The 15,306-nt window shown below is 45.4% G+C and overlaps 1 pseudogene; it reads left to right on the top strand.

Annotated features, from left to right (window-relative positions):
- Positions 1–6,091, top strand: part of LOC123171151 (malonyl-CoA:anthocyanidin 5-O-glucoside-6''-O-malonyltransferase-like) — a 52,849-nt pseudogene extending 46,758 nt beyond the window's left edge.
- The last annotated feature ends 9,215 nt before the right edge of the window (positions 6,092–15,306 follow it).

Raw genomic sequence — 15,306 nt, 5'->3', positions numbered from 1 at the left:
GTTTCATTAAGTAGACATACTCATATCTACTTAAGTCATCAGTGAGGGTGAGAACATAACGATAGCCACCGCGAGCCTCAATGCTCATTGGACCGCATACATCAGTATGTATTATTTCCAACAAGTTGGTTGCTCGCTCCATTGTTCCGGAGAACGGAGTCTTGGTCATTTTGCCCATGAGGCATGGTTCGCACGTGTCAAATGATTCATAATCAAGAGACTCCAAAAGTCCATCTGCATGGATTTTCTTCATGCGCTTGACACCAATGTGACCAAGGCGGCAGTGCCACAAGTATGTGGGACTATCATTATCAACCTTACATCTTTTGGCATTCACACTATGAATATGTGTAACATCACGTTCGAGATTTAATAAAAATAAACCATTGACCAGCGGGGCATGACCATAAAACATATCTCTCATATAAATAGAACAACCATTATTCTCGGATTTAAATGAATAGCCATCTCGCATTAAACGAGATCCAGATACAATGTTCATGCTCAAAGTTGGCACTAAATAACAATTATTGAGGTTTAAAACTAATCCCGAAGGTAGATGTAGAGGTAGTGTTCCGACGACGATCACATCGACCTTGGAACCATTCCCGATGCGCATCGTCACCTCGTCCTTCACGAGTCTCCGCTTATTTCGCAGCTCCTGTTTTGAGTTACAAATGTGAGCAACCGCACCGGTATCAAAATACCCAAGAGCTACTACGAGCGCTGGTAAGGTACACATCAATAACATGTATATCATATATGCCTTTGGCGTTGCCGACCTTCTTATCCGCTAAGTACTTGGGGCGGTTCCGCTTTCAGTGACCATTTCCCTTACAATAAAAGCACTCAGTCTTAGGCTTGGGTCCATTCTTTGGCTTCTTCTTCCCGGCAACTGTCTTACTGGGCGCGGCAACTCCCTTGCCGTCCTTCTTGAAGTTCTTCTTACCATTGCCTTTCTTGAAACTAGTGGTCTTATTCACCATCAACACTTGATGTTCCTTTTTTATTTCCACCCCCACTGATTTCAGCATTGAATATAACTCGGGAATGGACTTCTCCATCCCTTGCATATTGTAGTTCATCACAAAGCTCTTGTAGCTAGGTGGAAGCGGCTGGAGGATTATGTCAATGACCGAGTCATCTAGAAGATTAACTCCCAGCTGAGACAAGCGGTTGTGCAACCCATACATTTTGAGTATATGCTCGCTGACAGAACTATTTTCCTCCATCTTACAACTATAGAACTTGTCGGAGACTTCATATCTCTCGACCCGGGCATGAGCTTGGAAAACCATTTTCAGCTCTTGGAACATCTCATATGCTCTGTGTTGCTCAAAACACTTTTGGAGCCCCGGTTCTAAGTTGTAAAGCATGCCGCACTGAACCAGGTAGTAATCATCACTACGCGACTGTCAGGCGTTCGTAACGTCTTGAGTTGCTGGGAAAATGGGTCCGTCACCTAGCGGTGCTTCAAGGACATATGCTTTCTTGGTTACGGACCCAGTCCGTATAGTTGCTACCATAGTCTTTCATCTTGGTTTTCTCTAGGAACGTGTTGAAGTTGAGGGCAACATTAGCATGGGCCATTGGATCTACAAGATAGATTGTAAAGACAATTTTAGACTAAGTTCATGATAATTAAGTTCATATAATCAAATTATTTAATGAACTCTCACTCAGATAGACATCCCTCTAGTCATCTAAGTGATACATGATCCGAATCGACTAGGCCGTGTCCGATCATCACGTGAGACGGACTAGTCATCAATGGTGAACATCTACATGTTGATCGCATCTACTATACGACTCATGTTCGACCTTTCGGTCTCTCGTGTTCCGACGCCATGTGTGTACATGCTAGGCTCGTCAAGTCATCCTAAGTGTTTCACATGTGTAAATCTGGCTTACACCCGTTGTATGCAAACGTTAGAATCTATCACACCCGATCATCACGTGGTGCTTCGAAACAAGGAACCTTCGCAACGGTGCACACTTAGGGGGAACACATTTCTTGAAATTTTAGTGAGGGATCATCTTATTTATGCTACCGTCGTTCTAAGCAAATAATATGTAAACATGATAAACATCACATGCAAATCATAAAGTGACATGATATAGCCAATATCATCTTGCGCTTTTGATCTCCATCTTCGAGGCGCGGCATGATCACCTTCGTCACCGGCATGACACCATGATCTCCATCACCGTGTCTTCATGAAGTTGTCTCGCCAACTACTACTTCTACTACTATGGCTAATGGTTAGCAATAAAGTAAAGTAATTACATGGCGTTTTCATTGACACGCATGCCATATAATAAATTAAGACAACTCCTATGGCTCCTGTCGGTTGTCATACTCATCGACATGGAAGTCGTGATTCCTATTACAAGAACATGATCAATCTCATACATCACATATATAATTCATCACATCCTTTTGTCCATATCACATCACATAGCATACCCTGCAAAAACAAGTTAGACGTCCTCTAATTGTTGTTGCATGTTTTACGTGGCTGCTATGGGTTTCTAGCAAGAACGTTTCTTACCTACGCAAAAGCCACAACGGTGATATGCCAATTGCTATTTACCCTTCTTAAGGACCCTCTTCATCGAATACGAACCGACTAAAGTGGGAGAGACAGACACTCGCTAGCCACCTTATGCAACAAGTGCATGTCATTCAGTGGAACCTGTCCCATGTAAGCGTACGTGTAAGGTCAGTCCGGGCTGCTTCATCCCACAATGTCGTTGAATCAAGATAGGACTAGTAACGATAAGCAAATTGAACAAATCATCGCCCACAACTACTTGTGTTCTACTCGTGCATAGAATCTACGCATAGACCTAGCTCTGATACCACTTTTGGGTAACGTAGTAATAATTCAAAAAAATTCCTACGTGTCACCAAGATCAATCAATGACATGCTAGCAATGAGAGAGAGAGAGAGTGCATCTTCATACCCTTGAAGATCGCTAAGCGAAAGCGTTACAAGAACGCGGTTGATGGAGTCGTACTCGCAGCGATTCAAATCGCGGAAGATACGATCAAAGCGCCGAACGGCGCCTCCGCGTTCAACACACGTACAGCCCGGGCACGTCTCCTCCTTCTTGATCCAGCAAGGGGAGAGGAGAAGTTGAGGGAGAACTCCGGCAGCACAACGGCATGGTGGCGATGGAGCTCGTGGTTCTCCGTCAGAGCTTCGCTAAGCGCTATGGAGGAGGAGGAGGTGTAGGAGGGAGCAAGGCTGCTTCAGCGACAAGGGGAGAAGCTCCCATGCACCTCCTCACTATATATAGGGGTGGAGGGGGCTGGTTCTTGCCCTCCAAGTCCATTGGGGCGTTGGCAAAGGTGGGAGGAAAGAAATCTCATCCTTTCCCTTCCCCATCGATTGTTATTCCCCTTTTTAGGGATTTTGATCTTATCCCTTCGGGATATGATCTTATTCCTTCTAAGGGGGGATCTTGGCGCGCCTTGACCAGGGGTGTGGGGCCTTGCCCCCACTACCCACGTTCATGGGGTCCCCTCATGCAGGTGGGCCCCACTCCGGAACCTTCTAGAACCTTCCCGGTACAATATTGAAAAATCCTAAACATTTTCCGGTGGCCAAAATTGGACTTCCCATATATAAATTTTTACCACCGGAACACCTCGTGATGTCCGGGATCTCATCCGAGACTCCGAACAACTTTCGGTAACCACATATAATTCTCATTACAACTCTAGCGTCACCGAACCTTAAGTGTGTAGACCCTACGGGTTCGGGAACCATGCAGACATGACCGAGATGCCTCTCTGGCCAATAACCAATAGCGGGATCTGGATACCCATATTGGCTCCCACATGTTCCACGATGATCTCATCGGATGAACCACGATGTTGGGGATTCAATCAATCTCGTATACAATTCCTTTGTCCATCAGTATGTTACTTGCCCGAGATTCGATCGTCGGTATCCCCATACCTCGTTCAATCTCGTTACCGGCAAGTCTCTTTACTCGTTCCGTAACACATGATCCTGTGACTAACTCCTTTAGTCACATTGAGCTCATTATGATGATCCATTACCGAGTGGGTCCAGAGATACCTCTCCGTCATACGGAATGACAAATCTCAGTCTCGATTCGTGCCAACCCAACAGACACTTTCGGAGATACCTGTAGTGCACCTTTATAGTCACCCAATTACGTTGTGACGTTTGATATACCCAAAGCATTCCTATGGCATCCGGGAGAGTTGCACAATCTCATCGTCTAAGGAAATGATACTTGACATTAGAAAAGCTCTAGCAAATGAACTACACGATCTTGTGCTATGCTTAGGATTGGGTCTTGCCCATCACATCGTTCTCCTAATGATGTGATCCCGTTATCAACGACATCCAATGTCCATGGTCAGGAAACCATAACCATCAATTGATCAACGAGCTAGTCAACTAGAGGCTCACTAGGAACATGGGGTGGTCTATGTATTCACACATGTATTACGATTTTCGGTTAATACAATTATAGCATGAACAATAGACAATTATCATGAACAAGAAAATATAATAATAAGTATTTTATTAGGCATATTTCCAACAGTCCCAACATGAAAAAAGATGATTTTACGGTCTTGGGACTACCATCAGAGATTCCCTAAAGGAGTTCACCAATCTATAAATGGATGACCCCGTGCATGCATGTCGCCGCAATTTCCACCATAGAATGGACAACTTCGTGACCTGGTTTAAATATCTAGCGACCGAGGGCAAGTTGACAAAAGAAAATTCTGGTCACTGCCTAGTCAGAGCGATAACATTTTTGTGAGGGAGATCGATGACTTAAATAAGCAATCAAATTATCAAACCAGTATGCATATAATATAATCGCACCAAAGCACTACCCGGCCCGTGCGAAGTAATACAGCTTATTCTAGATGGTCATCATGATAGGCTGCCACTCTGCATTTGCCCACTGAATTAATTGTGACGTTGTATCCCTCACAACTCATAAGGTATGCTAACCACTAGTAGTGCCAACTATAAGGTTGTAAAATCACACAGGCATACTCGTTTTAAGTTGTACAGCATACGCTGATGACTCACAAGTCACAACTCACAAGCTAAGCTAATCAGTAGCTTAATGTATCCAACTGATATAGAATCTTTCACGTGCTATGCTTTAAGGTCACGAGCCTATAAATACAATTCTGGTGTCTAACTGAAGCCAAGCCTTGGTGTATACTCCCTTCGTCCTAAAATAAATGACTCGACTTTGTATTAAAATTTATACTAAAACTAGTATAAAGTTGAGTCATTTATTTTAGGACGAAGGGAGTACAGTACAGCTTTTCAAGGCTCTACCAGTATTTGGTTTCAGAGAACATTGCTATGCTTTATTGACAAACAACAGCGTTCATAGGGATGATTACTATATCGTGTGGCACTCCAAGCCAAACATGTCGGCCAACCTTAAGAGATAAAGCAAATTTTGCTAAATTATGAGATTTCAAAGCTACTACTGTGAGGTTCACTGGCGTACCGGCATTCTTCAAAATCCTGGTTTGGAGCGAAAGTTGATCTCCCGGATGACAGATTGACAATCCGCCTGAATTATCTGAAATATCTTTACCCTTTTCCCTCGCATATTAGCTGCAACCTGTCTTGATGAACGCGGCCTGCTCTCACACTAACATTCTCGGACACTCCACATTGCAGGACATCAACCTGTTTCCGAGCGCCCCAATTAATCTCCCTCGCCGGACGTTCACCGTCACAGCGGAGCACATTCACCGCCTGAAGCAACGCATTTCCGACCACACTGCCCCCGCGCAGGCCGGTTCCACGCCTGCGCCGTCCAGCTTCGTGGCCGTCGTGGCGCTCGCCTGGGTGTCCTTCGTCCGGGCTAAGCACCCGGCCGTCATCTCCGCCGACCACGACGTCTACGTCTTCTTCTTCATCGACTGGGCTAAGCACCCGGCATCGACCCGCCCGTGGTGCTCGTGGCCGCCAAGGCCGGCGGCGGCAGCCTGCAGGCATCCGTTTGCATGCACCCGGATCACATGGACGCGTTCAAGTCGCACTTTCTTAATTCCTTATCAGGTTGATTCGTGTGTGTAAGTTACCATACAAAAATATGATAATAAGGGTTATTGTGCCGTTAAATTGGCTATGCACAAGGTACCTCTACTTTTAAAGATGAGTTTTTTTATCGAAACGGTAAAAATCTGATGTCGGATTTTTGGGGTTCTAGTAGGAGGTGTTTTGCGTGAATAAGAGCATCCGAGCCAGCCTTATCTTCTCTTCCCCTCCCTCACCCCACTTTTCTCTTCCCATTTTTCCTCCCCGCACTCTTCTATGCACACTGTTACTCATCGACGACGTTCCCGACGAGCTGCGTCGGTGTCCCACGGATCCCGAGCGGATATCCGATGTGGTGTGGTGTGCGGCATGGCGGGCTCTTGAGACGCATGATGCGTCGAGGAGATACTCGTGCACATCTTAATGCCAGGGATCGATGTGCGGCGACAGGGGTGTGGGTAGGGGGAGAGGCGACGGTTGGCCCAGTTCGGGGACAGGACAACAAGTGTGTTTGCTCGCGTGGCATTGCTCTTGCATGGTTCTTGTGAGTTGCGACGAGACGAGCAGAGGCTCGCATTGCCCAGATTTACTGACGACGGTGCAGCTCGTTCGTGTTCCTCTCATAGGACCAACAGCAACGGCAGTATCACCTTCATAGCAATGCGGTTCCTCCCGGTTGATGCACTTGCGTGGTTCTGGTGAGTCAATCCCTCTTTCTATGGCTTCCCTCTCTCTGCTCTGATATGTTTGGACTTCATGCCCACGGCCTTGTCATGCTCTAATCATCTAGTCTTCTCCATTGTACCTTATTTTCTTGTAGCTCTACCTCATTTTTCTTTGTTTTCTCCTTTTTGCCAATTTGGCGGCTTATGTACGCTTACGTGCCCTTTGATTGCACATACTAGTTGTTTTCCAAGTTGGGTCTTGCCATGGCCAATACAATAAGATAGAAATGTTTGATATATTTTTGTACAAATAAAATTGAATGGCTAGCGGCAACTCTTTTTTATGTCCATGGTAAATCAACTATACAAAGCACAACAATTTTGTTATAACTCTCCATGGAAAACTCTTCCATTTTTGTGTCCAGGGCAAATCTAATATACTTTTGCCATGGCAAATTAAGATGTGTTTTTGCCATGGCAATTTAAGATGTGTTGCCCTGACAAGTTTGAATTTTTTTCACATGTCACTTAACACTTGCGATGGCAACTTTAAGATGTGTTGCCATGGCAAGTTTATATGTATTTTAAAGTGTATTTTGCCATGGAAAATTAAGATGTGTTTTTGCCATGGAAAATTAAGATGTGTTGCCAACTAGTTTGGAGTTTTCTCACACGCCATTTAACACTTGCCATGGAAACATTAAGATGTGTTGTCACACTCCATTTAACACTAACCATGTCAAACATTAAGATTTTTTATTCTTTCCCATTGCAAATTTAATTTTCTAACCTTGTCAAATTTATTTCTATGAACCATGGCATTTTCATTGTTTGAACCATGGCAAATTCATACTTCATAACATGAGTTTTTTTTATGAGAAACATGATGAGAGGTCCCCTAGCCAGGGCATGGTCAGTAGCCCCGTTCTTCAAGTCTGGACGCACCTCGGTTCATCCAAGTTGCCTTTCGTCTTAGGTCGTTGGTCTTGAAAACTGGTTCAACGAAAGTCGAAACTATCTTCTACACTCAAGTCTTTATGTTGGACCACATCCTGGGTGGGAAAATATCTGGTGCACCGGTGCTTGTGGTGCTACCGGTGCACCGAACTCAAGTCGCACATTTTAAATGTTTAATTTTTTTTTTGAAAAAAATGTAGCACATTGACACAACATTAATGTATACTGTCACAAAATTTCAAGTCGAAATTCGAAACACAGCTCCTAAATCAAAAATGACAAATTCAACACTAAATAGTACATAAGGTAAGTTGGGCTTTAGATTTGGCCCATTATCACACTGATGTCAATTTTGTTATTTTTGTATCTCAAAAAATATTTCAAATTTAGATACAAAATTTTGTGACGACATACATTGATGTTATGTCAATGTGCTTGATTTTTTTTCAGATTTTCGAAAGTGTTGTACGAAATCCGGTGCACCGGTAGCACCACAAGTGTTGGTGCATTGGATACTTTCCCGGATCCTGGGTGACTAAAACTACCTCAGTCTCTGACAAGTGTTGGGTGTAGTCGGGCTGAGTTGCGTGTCCTTTAGTTGTCTCAAAATGCAAAAAAAAGAAGAAGTATTTGGACCGCATCCAATATTACAGTTTTCTAACTACATTTCTCGGTTGTATTTGTTTTTTTGCCTCATTGCGCAAATGGGTCCTTTAGTTGTTTCAAAAGGCCAAACGATTTGCAGCACAAGAGATCAAGGCTTTGCTATGAGACGTGGAGTAGCAGATAGATTGGATTTATATAGTTTTTCGGATTGTGTCACGTCTATACGGCTCAACCAAAGACTCCACATACTGAGCTTATTTTGCCACTCAATTGCAGCCCTATAACATTGGAATTGGAACGAAACTCCTTATCCCCAAAAGAAAAGCAAAAAAAAAGACACATGGCTTAATATTCACACAAAAATGGCATTGCTTAATTATCGACGCTCTTCTTGACAACATCGACTCAATGCCGCCAGCTGGGAAGCACATGGATGGGTCCACTAGGTTTGAGCAATGATTCTCCAACAAATGAGTTAATCGGTTCTTAAAAAACGTTAAAGCATCACATTCCGTCGCAAAGCAGTACGACAAGCACCGAACCAAGCCAAATAATTCCAACCGCACCCGGCACTAAAATAAAAATTCAGCCGAAAGCTGAGCCACTCAACATCTCCGACAGCTCCGGCACCGGCCGGGCCCAGCTGGCGTGGGCCTCCGAGCCCGCAGAGACGGTAAAGACGACGGGTGACGCGCCTCCCTGGCCTGATTCGACCGTTCGGGGTTTAAACAAAAGGGCGCTGGAAAAGAAAACACGCGGGATTCCGGGGGTGGAGACGCGTGTGCGGGCCAATGGGAAGGCGCCACGGCGGAGGAAGCGCGTGGGCGGTGCAACGTTCCGAAAGTCAGTGGTCGTTGGAGCTAGTACAACGAGAGGATTCCCTCGTTGGACCTGTTTTTTCTGTTCGCAAACACGTGGGCCCTGCTGCTTAGACTAAGCATTATGGTACACGCACTGGCCGCAAGTTTTCATGCTAAGCTGTTCACTTCAGAGGGATCGAGGGATGGAGAGAAAATTCTGCAACATATTGATACGCTGGTTATGGAGGAGATGAATATGAAATTGTCAGCTACTGATGAGGAGATTGAGAAAGCGCTTTTTCAGATGGGGCCATCAAAGGCGCCGGGGCCAGATGGTTTTCCGGCAATGTTTTATCAACGACATTGGTCGTTTGTAAAGGACGAGGTGTGCGCGGCCATCCGAGATTTTCTGGCGGGGAGGATGATGCCGGAGGGGTTTAACGATACCGTCATTGTGATGATACCCCAGGTGTGCTCACCGAAGATGCTCAGTCAGTTCAGACCAATAAGCCTATGCAATGTTCTCTATAAAATTGCGTCGAAGGTATTGGCAAATAGGCTTAAAGTGGTGTTACCAATGATGATAGCGGAGGAGCAGAGTGCCTTTGTCCCGGGAAGGTTAATCACGGATAATGTGTTGACAGCTTATGAGTGTGTTCACGCTATCAGGAAGGGAAAGAGAAGAAAGCCTCTGTGCGCAATTAAACTCGACATGATGAAGGCGTATGACAGGGTGGAGTGGATATTCTTGGACCAGGTAATGGCAAAATATGGCTTCTCCGCTCACTGGTGGGAGATGATCATGAGGTGTGTAAGGACGGCGAGGTTTTCAATGAAGTTAAATGGGGGCTTTTCTCAAAGCTTTGTCCCATCTAGGGGCCTTCGACAGGGTGATCCTCTGTCACCATATCTATTCCTGTTTTGTGTTGAAGGTTTTTCAGCTTTGCTTAAGAATGCACAGGAGGAGAGGAAGATTAAGGGTGTATCGTTTGGGAGCACTGGCCCCACGGTCACTCGTCTTCTATTTGTTGATGATAGTATTGTCTTCCTAGAGGGGTCTCAAGATGATTTTCTCTGCTTGCGGGCTATATTGCAGGATTATGAGGAGGCTTCGGGACAAAAAAGTTAACTTGCAGAAGTCCGCGATATTTTTTGGGAAGGGCAGTGAAGATGGGGATAAAGAAGTGAGGGAGTCCTGGACTAAGGGGTCCTCGGGCGTCCGGCCTATTATCCTTTGGGCCGGACTAATGGACTGTGAAGACATGAAGACCGAAGACTGTACCTGTGTCCGGATTGGACTCTACTTAGCGTGGAAGGCAAGCTTGGCAACCGACTATGTAGATTCCCTCTGATGTAACCGACTCCATGTAAACCTAGATCTCTCCCGTGTCTATATAAACCGGAGAGCGTAGTCCGGATAGATATATACACATTACCATAGTCATACAGGCTAGACTTCTAGGGTTTAGCCATTACGATCTTGTGGTAGATCAACTCTTGTAACACTCATATTCATCAAGATCAATCAAGCAGGAAGTAGGGTATTACCTCCATAGAGAGGGCCCGAACCTGGGTAAACATCGTGTCCCCCGTCTCCTGTTACCATCGATCCTAGACGCATAGTTCGGGACCCCCTACCCGAGATCCGCCGGTTTTGACACCGACAAGAAGCTCTCAAACAAGCGATCGGTATTTCTTCTAAGGCTCTTAGTGAGAGGTATTTAGGCCTTCCAACGGTGGTGGGAAGATCCAAAGATGGGACTTTTAAGTATGTCAAAGAGAGTGCAAAGGGGAAAGTCTTAGGTTGGAAGGGACAAGGGCTATCCAAGATGGCCAGGGAGGTGCTGATCAAATCGGGGTTGCAATCTACTCCTACTTTCACCATGAGATGTTTTCAACTCACAAAGAAAATGTGCGGGAATCTGTCATCTATATCATCAAACTTCTGGTGGGGCGAAGCAAATGGTGAGAAAAGAGTACATTGGATTGCTTGGGATAACATGTGCATGAGAAAGCAAGAAGGCGGACTGGGGTTCCGGGATCCAGAAGCGTTTAACCAAGCTTTGCTAGCCAAGCAAGCTGGCGATTGCTGCAGGAGCCGAATTCCTTGTGTGCAAGAGTTCTTAAGGCGAGGTATTATCGAGAAGGATCCATTCGTAATGCTACATGTCCCGACGGGGGTTCTTTCACCTTCAGAAGTGTTTTGCATGGTCGAGACCTCCTCCTGGAGGGGCTAGTTTGGCGCATTGGAGATGGATCCCGTATTGGCATTCACCACGATAATTGGATTCCTCGCAAGGGAAGCCTGAAGCCACTGGGCCAGGTGTTTGTTCCGGGTATGACTAAGGTAGTACATTTACTGAATGATTCTAACACTAGTTGGGATCAAGAAAAGGTACAAAACATGTTTCCGTTAGCGGAAGAAGATGAGATACTGCAAATTCCTGGGGGGGGGGGGCGACGGTAGAGGACTATCTTGCATGGAATCATACGAAGAATGGAGTGTTTTCAGTCAGGTCGGCTTACCACCTTTGTATGGATCAGAAGCGGGCAAGAAGGGGCATACATGGCTAATCTTCGTCGGTTGTGAACCATAGAGCTTGGCTGAATTTGTGGGATACGGTGGCTCCGGGCAGAGTTAAGGTACATACCTGGCGACTCATACGCAATGGACTTTGCAGTGGGCTGAACTACATCGACGTAAGATCAAACCAGGAGTGTTTTGTGTGGTTTGTGGAAGAGAAGAGACGAATTTACACAGGTTTTGGAGATGCCCCCATTCGGCAAAATTTTGGAAAGTTCTGCACCCGGAACTGGGAGTACCGGTGGCGATCCCGCCGGAGACAATCTGCTCCCAGAGTGCACTATCTCATTGGCTCCTAAGCTGGTTTGCTGAAGCGACGGATGACGAGCGAGCTATTATGGTTCAGGGGTTATATGCCTTATGGTTGGCACGGAATAACACACGTGAAGGGAAGAAGATTGAAGAGGCCACAGACATGGCGGGGATGGTTAGAAGGCTAATGGAGGAGTGGCAGACAGTCCATGGCAAGGTGAGCAAAAGCCCTCGAGTGGTTCGACCTCAGAGATGGAGCACTCTAGATGAAGGATGGGTCAAAGTTAATGTTGATGGGGCAAGAAGTAATGGAGGGGATAAAGTGGTTGTGGGGGTGGTATTCAGGAACAATGTAAGAGCGTTCATCGGAGGTGCATGTTACTACTATCCGACGGGAGGTGATCCAGAAAAGATGGAGCTTCAGGCATGCAAAAGGGCGGTGGAACTGGCGGAGAAGTTCAACATTCCTAGCTTGCACATCGAGATGGATTGCAAGGAGGTGGTACGTAAACTCCAGAGCGAGGAAGCCGACCTCTCGGTGCTGGGACCGATGATCAAAGAGGTGAAAAACATGCTGGCGACACGAGAAAGATGGAAGGTGACTTGGGCAAGGAGGATGGTGAATGGCGCTGCACACGGGCTAGCTAAGGAGGGGGTACCAAATAATCTTAGCAAAGTTTGGGTGCATGTACCACCAGACTGTATTCTTCATATTATTTCGGCAGAAATTCCTGACTTTCATGAATAAATAAAGATGTGGTTGAATTCAAAACAAAAAAAGCACAACTATCCTCCACCACTCTGCCCTAAAAATAGTACTAGTACTATCGTTGATGACCAATGGAGGCCGAGCTCCATGGAGCTCGGTATCAAAATATGATTTTTCATAAGGCGAAGAAATTTGATTTTTTTATGAACATACATACACATTTATATTATGTATGGGCTACATTTCATAATACAGGGTGTTATACTTTCACACGATGCCTAAAAAAACACAATATGTATTTTCCAAAATGGCTGACATTTTTTTGGGGCTAGATGTAGCGACCAGACCTCAAATGGCCTGTGCTGCTGTGCACCAGTGTCATCCCTGGATCAGTAATGCTGACACGCACAGTACAAATGGAGGATTTATAACAGAGTAGCAATCACACACTTATTACATCGAATATCTCCAAAGAGATTAAGAATGATAAACATGGCTTAAGGCCATCTAATAACAACGATAACAGCGGAAGACTTGGAAGATAAGTGAGTCCATCAACTCCAGCGGCATCACTGAGTATAAGACCACGACCTAAAGCACCTTACTCGTCGTCTGAAAAGTCTGCAACATGAAACGTTGCAGCCCGAAAACGGGTCAGCACATAGAATATGCTGGCAATGTAACACATAGAGAGCAATGAACAATAATGCTATACTACATGCATATATGGCTAGTGGAAAGCTCTATGGTTACAGTTTTGCGAAAAGCCAATTTTATCCTACTTCAAAGGAATAAATTTTATTTAACTATCATGGTGGTTGAAACATTGAGAAGGTACCTCCAACTCAATCCCAATTAAGTATCATCATTAACCCAACAAAATTAATTATAAGTATCACGGTGATGAGATTCAAATGATAATCCAGGTACTAGATACTCAAGTTGTCCATAACCGGGGACACGGCTAATCATGATTAGTTTGCACACTCTGCAGAGGTTTGCGCACTTTTCCCCACAAGACTCGATCGCCTCCGCTTGATTCTCGCACTGCATGATGTTTGAGAAACGGATGACCGAGACACAGTCTTTCAGAAACAATCACTCTTTACTCTGGATGGACCGGTACACCTACTTTCCCCTACATCTGCTAGTCCACCTCTTCAAGAGATCCTGTAACCTACTCAGCTATGCTAGAGCCCATAATAGCTTGTGGCTGCACACGGAAGTTTCTAGCATGAATAATCTTATGATCCCTTTGAGCCTGGGTGGCGGACCTTATACATACAGACAACACTGGGTTCTCCAGGTGCCTCAATCCACCCAGATGTGAGTTTTAGTTGCCACCTTAGGTAAACCATTATTAACAATCTCACATCTGTCATGAATTTCACTCAAACCCAATCCACGTCTACGAGCATAGCATGGCAATATAATAGCAACGTAGAAGTAACTCCCAAGGGTTTGATAAAGTAAAACAGGTAATAGGTACTACCTCAACTACTTCCCAATACCCACAGTTTAATTAGATCCTAATCATGCAAGTGTTTGAGGAAAATAGATCTAATGCAAAATAAAACTGGGTATGAACGGGGTATGATCAAAGTGTTACTTGCCTTGCTGATGATCCGCAAAACCTAGCGATTCGAAGTAACAAGCGGCACACTCCGGGTACTCTATCGCAAACAAACAAGCATACAATCAGTACTCATCTAATGCACAGGTAAAACTCGAATGAAAGATCCAACCAGAAAGTTCAACTTAAGAACTCCGGTTTGCAAAAAGAATCAACTCGAAAGAAGCAACGAAAGTCAAACGGCAAAAGAAAGAAACTTCGTTTGCTAATCTGGATCTAGGTCAAATTTTACTGTAGCAAAAACTTGTTTGAGTAGGTTAAACGGAAAGAGAATTTCGAGACGAAACTCTAGGCGCTTGAATCGCCTGATTCCGATAAACGAGCGAGAAGTTAAACAGAATCAAAGATTCGATCAGAAATCGAATCTGAGAAAATAACGAGAAAATCCGACGAAAAAGAAAAACGGAACGAACGGTTAAATAACAGACGTTCGTTAACAGAGAAAAACCGACGAACGCGTTCGTTAAAACGAACGGTTCGGTGAAACGCTCGTAAAATAATAAAATCGAAAAAAACGATCTAGGTTTTTTTTTAACGAAGGGGTTTTTTTTTTTTACAGAAAACCGGCAACGACGGGAATCGGGGCAGCGGCGGTACCTCGACGGCGGGCTCCGGCGGCGGCGGGGCTTGGCGGCGGGGTGCAGGGCTCGGGGTGCGGGGGCGCCGGCTCCGGCGGCTCCCGGCGGCGGGGCGTGTTGCGGTGGCGGCGATGAGGGGCTCCGGCGGCGGCTCGTGGTGAGGAAAGAGAGGGGGCGGTATTTAAGGAGGGGGGGTGTGCGGCGGCTTGGGCAAGGGGGCACCCGAGGCGGCTCCCGTGCCCGGGACGGACTCCGGCGGCGAGCTCCCGTGCGGGAAGAGGAAGGCGCGAGGCGGGCCGTCGGCTGGGCCTTTGGCCCAGTCGGCGCGCGGGCGGATCTTTTTTTTTTTAAATTAGTTCCACGGAAAATAATACGTAGAAAAATAAATAAAAATCAGAAAAATATGGAATAAATTTTCCCCGTCTAGTTAGAAAATCTAGAATAGGGTGAACATTGT

This window comes from Triticum aestivum, chromosome 7D (assembly GCF_018294505.1).
Source record: "Triticum aestivum cultivar Chinese Spring chromosome 7D, IWGSC CS RefSeq v2.1, whole genome shotgun sequence".
Taxonomy (NCBI): Eukaryota; Viridiplantae; Streptophyta; class Magnoliopsida; order Poales; family Poaceae; genus Triticum; species Triticum aestivum.
The sequence above is the reverse complement of the archived record's forward strand: the minus strand, read 5'-3'. Positions and strand labels throughout refer to the sequence as shown.